Source organism: Microtus pennsylvanicus, chromosome 11 (genome assembly GCF_037038515.1).
Source record: "Microtus pennsylvanicus isolate mMicPen1 chromosome 11, mMicPen1.hap1, whole genome shotgun sequence".
NCBI classification, from domain to species: Eukaryota; Metazoa; Chordata; class Mammalia; order Rodentia; family Cricetidae; genus Microtus; species Microtus pennsylvanicus.
This window is the reverse complement of record NC_134589.1, coordinates 87793228-87798286: the sequence shown is the minus strand read 5'-3', so window position 1 is coordinate 87798286 and position 5059 is coordinate 87793228. Positions and strand designations below refer to the sequence as shown.

Here is a 5059-nt window from a genome sequence, read left to right as displayed (position 1 = left end):
CCCCAGCACAGGCTGCCACCGAGCTCCCTGAGAAGCTCAAGCACTTTCTCTTCCTGCCCTTCCATTTAGTCCAAGCCTGGTCACGCCATAGCAATGTCACCTGTCTGATCACACAATGGTCCATCCTGCATGACAACAGGATGGTGTAAGATGCCCTGCCCCCTGCAACACAGATCTTCTGGGAAAGAGCTCTTGCAGTCGTGGGGTGAGGCATCGTTTGATTTCTTAGACCATCATCCACTCTGCGCCCAGTAGGGGTTATTGCTCAGGCTTCTTTAGGATCCACTCTGCACCCAGTAGGGCTTGCTGCTCAGGCTTCCTCAGCATCCATTCTGAGCCCAGTAGGGCTGGCTTGCTGCTCAGGCTTCCTCAGCATCCATTCTGAGCCCAGTAGGGCTGGCTTGTTGTTCAGGCTCCTTCAGCGTCCACTCTGAGCCCAGTAGGGCTGGCTTGCTACTCAGGCTCCTCAGCATCCACTCTGCACCCAGTAGGGCTGGCTTGCTACTCAGGCTCCTCAGCATCCACTCTGCACCCAGTAGGGCTTGCTACTCAGGCTCCTCAGCATCCACTCTGAGCCCAGTAGGGCTTGCTACTTAGGCTCCTCAGCATCCACTCTGCACCCAGTAGGGCTGGCTTGCTGCTCAGGCTCCTTCAGCGTCCACTCTGAGCCCAGTAGGGCTGGCTTGCTGCTCAGGCTCCTTCAGCGTCCACTCTGAGCCCAGTAGGGCTGGCTTGCTACTCAGGCTCCTCAGCATCCACTCTGCACCCAGTAGGGCTTGCTGCTCAGGCTTCCTCAGCATCCACTCTGCACCCAGTAGGGCTGGCTTGCTGCTCAGGCTCCTTCAGCGTCCACTCTGAGCCCAGTAGGGCTGGCTTGCTACTCAGGCTTCCTCAGCATCCACTCTGCACCCAGTAGGGCTGGCTTGTTGTTCAGGCTCCTTCAGCGTCCACTCTGCACCCAGTAGGGCTGGCTTGCTGCTCAGGCTCCTTCAGCGTCCACTCTGAGCCCAGTAGGGCTGGCTTGCTACTCAGGCTCCTCAGCATCCACTCTGCACCCAGTAGGGCTGGCTTGCTGCTCAGGCTTCCTCAGCATCCACTCTGCACCCAGTAGGGCTGGCTTGCTGCTCAGGCTCCTTCAGCGTCCACTCTGAGCCCAGTAGGGCTTGCTGCTCCGGCTCCTTCAGCATCCACTCTGCACCCAGTAGGGCTGGCTTGCTGCTCAGGCTTCTTCGCACCTGTGGATAATTGAAAACACAATGTCCCTTCTGAGTCTCACTGTCCCTGAGGTATAAGGAGACTTTCTTCCTGTGTCATCTGGATTCTGACTTGGCCTCTCTTCACGGGTGAATCACCCCGCTAATCCTCCACTTGGGATCCAGGGTGAGTCTTCCAGGACTTTGGAATGCCTGCGGGCAAAGCAGACCTGGGAGTGGCATGCCCAGACAGGCTTGGATCATTCTAGAAGCAACTGCAACTCACCTTCAGATACCAGAGAGAATCCCCATTCCTCCTTTGGAAGCCCCCAAAGTAGTTCTGAGACAAACTTAGGGACAAACACATAGTCAGAGCTGGACATTGGCCTGTCCCGTTGAGAGCCGTGCATATGTTAGCTCTGGCTGTGAACCCCTTACACATCCTCAACCATCCCTTCTCCCAAGTCTAGAGAAGCAGGTGACCCACTCCTTCTATAGCTGAGCAGTCAGAGACATGACCATCTGACTGATCACACAGCCAATTAGGGGCATACATGTCTGCCTGTGACTTTTTTTTTCCACCTATGGCATCAGAAGGATGACACTAAGAATTTAGGAAGAGTTTATAGATTCTGTCAAGTCTATTTTCCCCACATGAGAAGGAAAATACTTGATACAGTCTCACGCCTGGCTGACCATGCATGTCCACCCATGCATCCATCCCATGGTCAGTTCGACCACTGAGGTGCGGGGCTGTAGAAACAAATCCCTTGACTTCCCTGGTTCCCTGATCTGGAACTAAAACTTCTGTTTGTGAAATTTGGGGTCTAGATGAATTCTGAACCACTGCGGCGCACTCTGATGTGTGGGAAGTCACTGAGTCAGCCATCCTCTCCTGCACTCTGCAGAGCTACTTTCTTCCAGACTCAGGGAACCCGTGGCCTCCAGGACAGGGAGCATCGCTGTCCGCTGGCCTCCCCAGCCCTCAGGCCACATGATAAGCAGGGAAGCTCTAACATTAGCCTCACTTCACAAGTGTCCTGTGATGAGCCCGACCTCTAAGAGAGACCAGCTGGGCCCTATCTATTCCACCAGGAGAGGCCTGAGACCCACTTCCCGTTCTGGCTGATGCTGCTATGAAACAGTGCCTGCTCCAAGGAATGAGGATGATGTCACCCTGGACACTGTGGGCAGCCATCGAGAAACCATATAGGGAAGCACTGTCCCATGGCAGAGGCCTCATCACAAGAGAAACCCTAGAGTCCTGATTGAAGTGACCTTCAAGCTGTGGGCCCATGACGTCTGCAACCCTAGGCTTCTGATGGGTGCCAGCGTGCAGCAGCTGATTGAGTTATGTCCACTTCAAATGGTTTAATTAAGGGAACAAAATCCCTTGCAGGTGTACCCAGCTTCTTTGATTTTAGTTACTTCTAGATGTAATCGAATTGACAACCAAGAATAGTCATCCCAGCATGGGATGCGAGTCTTGGAATGAGAGACTCCATGTTGATATTTGATCTGCTGTGATAAGACCCTGGAGCAGGAGCTGGTTCACATCCGTGACCCCACATTGTTTCTTGGCACTCAGAAGTGAGATCGTGGATCTCATAGTCCCCTTTTTGTTAGAAGCACAGCACAAAGGCACCCACAGATCTCCAGAGAAACCAGGAATGGTCAGCACGCAGCATTGCCTTTCCAATGGGAAAGATGTAAAATCTGTGCTTCCACCCGGAAAGCTGGGAGTCGGAAGGAATGAACACCCCAGTGATCTGCATTCTCTGTTGGGCCAGGCCATACCAAACTCTACAGCCAGAATTGGAGGTGGCTAGTCATCTAAATGACCCTTACATCCAGGGGCTCCCCAAGCTCCCCCAACCAGGGCTGTAGCTACTAATAGTCTAAATGACCCTTACGTGATCTGGATAGCCCGAAGCTCCCCCAGGACCCCACAACCAGGACCAGAGGTAGCTAATAGCCTCACAGTGAAGACCCTCAAAGACTTGCCTGCACCCCCACACCTAAGTTGCTGCTTCCTCCCCAGGGCACTCTGAGGAGTCCCAGCCTCTTCCTTCAGTCCACAGAAAGCTCCTCCTCTCCCATCGACTCTTCAAGGAGCACCCAATAAGATCACAAGACACCTCTGACAACTTCGGTCTTAACCACAACAAACCAGACTGACCCAGCACTTATAGCTGGCTCCAGCCACATAGCAGCCTTCCACCCACAGCAACACAGCACAGACTTGGGGACTTTGGGTTTGGTTTGGTTTCACGCTATATAGCCAAGGCTGTCTTAGAACTTGCTATACAGACCAGCTTCCTGGTCTCACCAGCCTCCTGCCTCCACCTGCCCAGGGCTGGGGTGACTGGCCTGTGCCACTGCCCACTTTAGGTAGAGTTTAAAGGGTTCAGGTAACTTGATTAGGGTCTGGGATCAGGGAGTCACACAGCTTTGGCTTCGGAAGAGTGGCTGTGAACCAGCACAGACTAGATCACCCTTAATTACAGCTCAGCACCGCTTCCACCCTGCTGCGGCGTGGGCCTGGAGTGTCCCCAGATGCTCTAGCTAGCTTTCGTTCTCTCTGGGACTCCCTTTCCCAAACTCCTGGTGACAAATCTCTGGGACAGAGTCAATCTTCTGGGATTCCTCCCTTGGAAAGTGACATTTGATTTCCAAACATAGGCTGGAAGCATGCGTGTGTCCCACTTGTAGGAAGCAGGCGAGAAGCTGAAATCCGTCTATCTTCCAACCTTCCCCAGTCTTGGCCTGTCTTTGGAGCGGCGATAGTTACCCAAACAGCTACTGTGGCTTTGGGGTGTAGCACTCTGAGGTTGTCTCCTCACAGCAACTGTGGAGTCTGAGGAGGCGTTTCCTTAGGAACTATCTCACATGCCAAAACCAAGAAGGCGTTTGTCTAAAGCCACAGGCAGACCCTCTTCCACTGGATCTGCTTTAGCAACTGTACCCAGTGTTAGTGGCTCCTGACCCAAAGTGTGACTTGCCTTAAGCATCACTGGGTAATCAGCCTTTGGTTGAAGCTGACGGCAGTTGGAGCCACCACGGCCAGCCTTAAAACCATTTACATCCAGGTGGATGAGCCATGGCTCTGTGGCTTTAGATGTGCTGTTGGTATTTATTATGTTATCGGACCCTGAGTCCTTGTATTTTTTTCAACATTATCTCCTATTCCAGTCTAATAGCTAAGCCAAGCGGCCAGTCAGTTGCCTCTTGTCCTTGCTGAACCTTGAAAGGACAGTAAATATCTTTCAAAGACATGGGCCAGACATTGCTGTAGATGGTTCTTAAATAATCTCTGTCTCTAGTTTTCTGGTCTTCAATAAATAATAATTTACAAACAAATAAAGTTTGTAAATTCTGTTTCCTCTTCAGGTGAAGCCTGGAGGGTTGTGGTGGTCCAGGGTCACGAATGTGTGTTGAAACATGGTCCTGGCTGCTCGCACTCTCCCCTCCCTCTAGCTTCACCTGGACAGGAGAGGGTTAGGCAGGTGGCACAGGCTGGTGACACAGGGAGAGCTGGTTTGCTTTCTGTTGCTGTGACAAACACTGGACCAAAAGTAAGTTGAGGAGAACAGAATTTCTTTCCCCTTACATCTTAAAGTCCACTGTGGAGGGAAGCCTGGGCAGGAACTCAAGGCAGGAACTTGGAGGCAGGAACTGCAGCAAGAGCTGTGGACAAGTGCTGCTGGCTGGCTTGTTCCCTGAGGCTTGCTCAGCTTGCTTTCTGACCCACCCCAGGATCACCTGCCTAGGGGTGGCACCGCCCACAGGGGGCTGGGCCCTCCCGCATGAATCATTAATCAAGAAGTCTCCAACAGACTTGCCTAGAGGCCAGTCTGCCACATTCA

At 52.8% G+C, this 5059-nt stretch overlaps 1 pseudogene; it reads right to left on the bottom strand.

The window, feature by feature from the left end:
- Window positions 1-1076: 1076 nt before the first annotated feature.
- LOC142831636 (RNA transcription, translation and transport factor protein-like) lies at window positions 1077-4636 on the bottom strand (annotated as a pseudogene).
- Window positions 4637-5059: the final 423 nt, after the last annotated feature.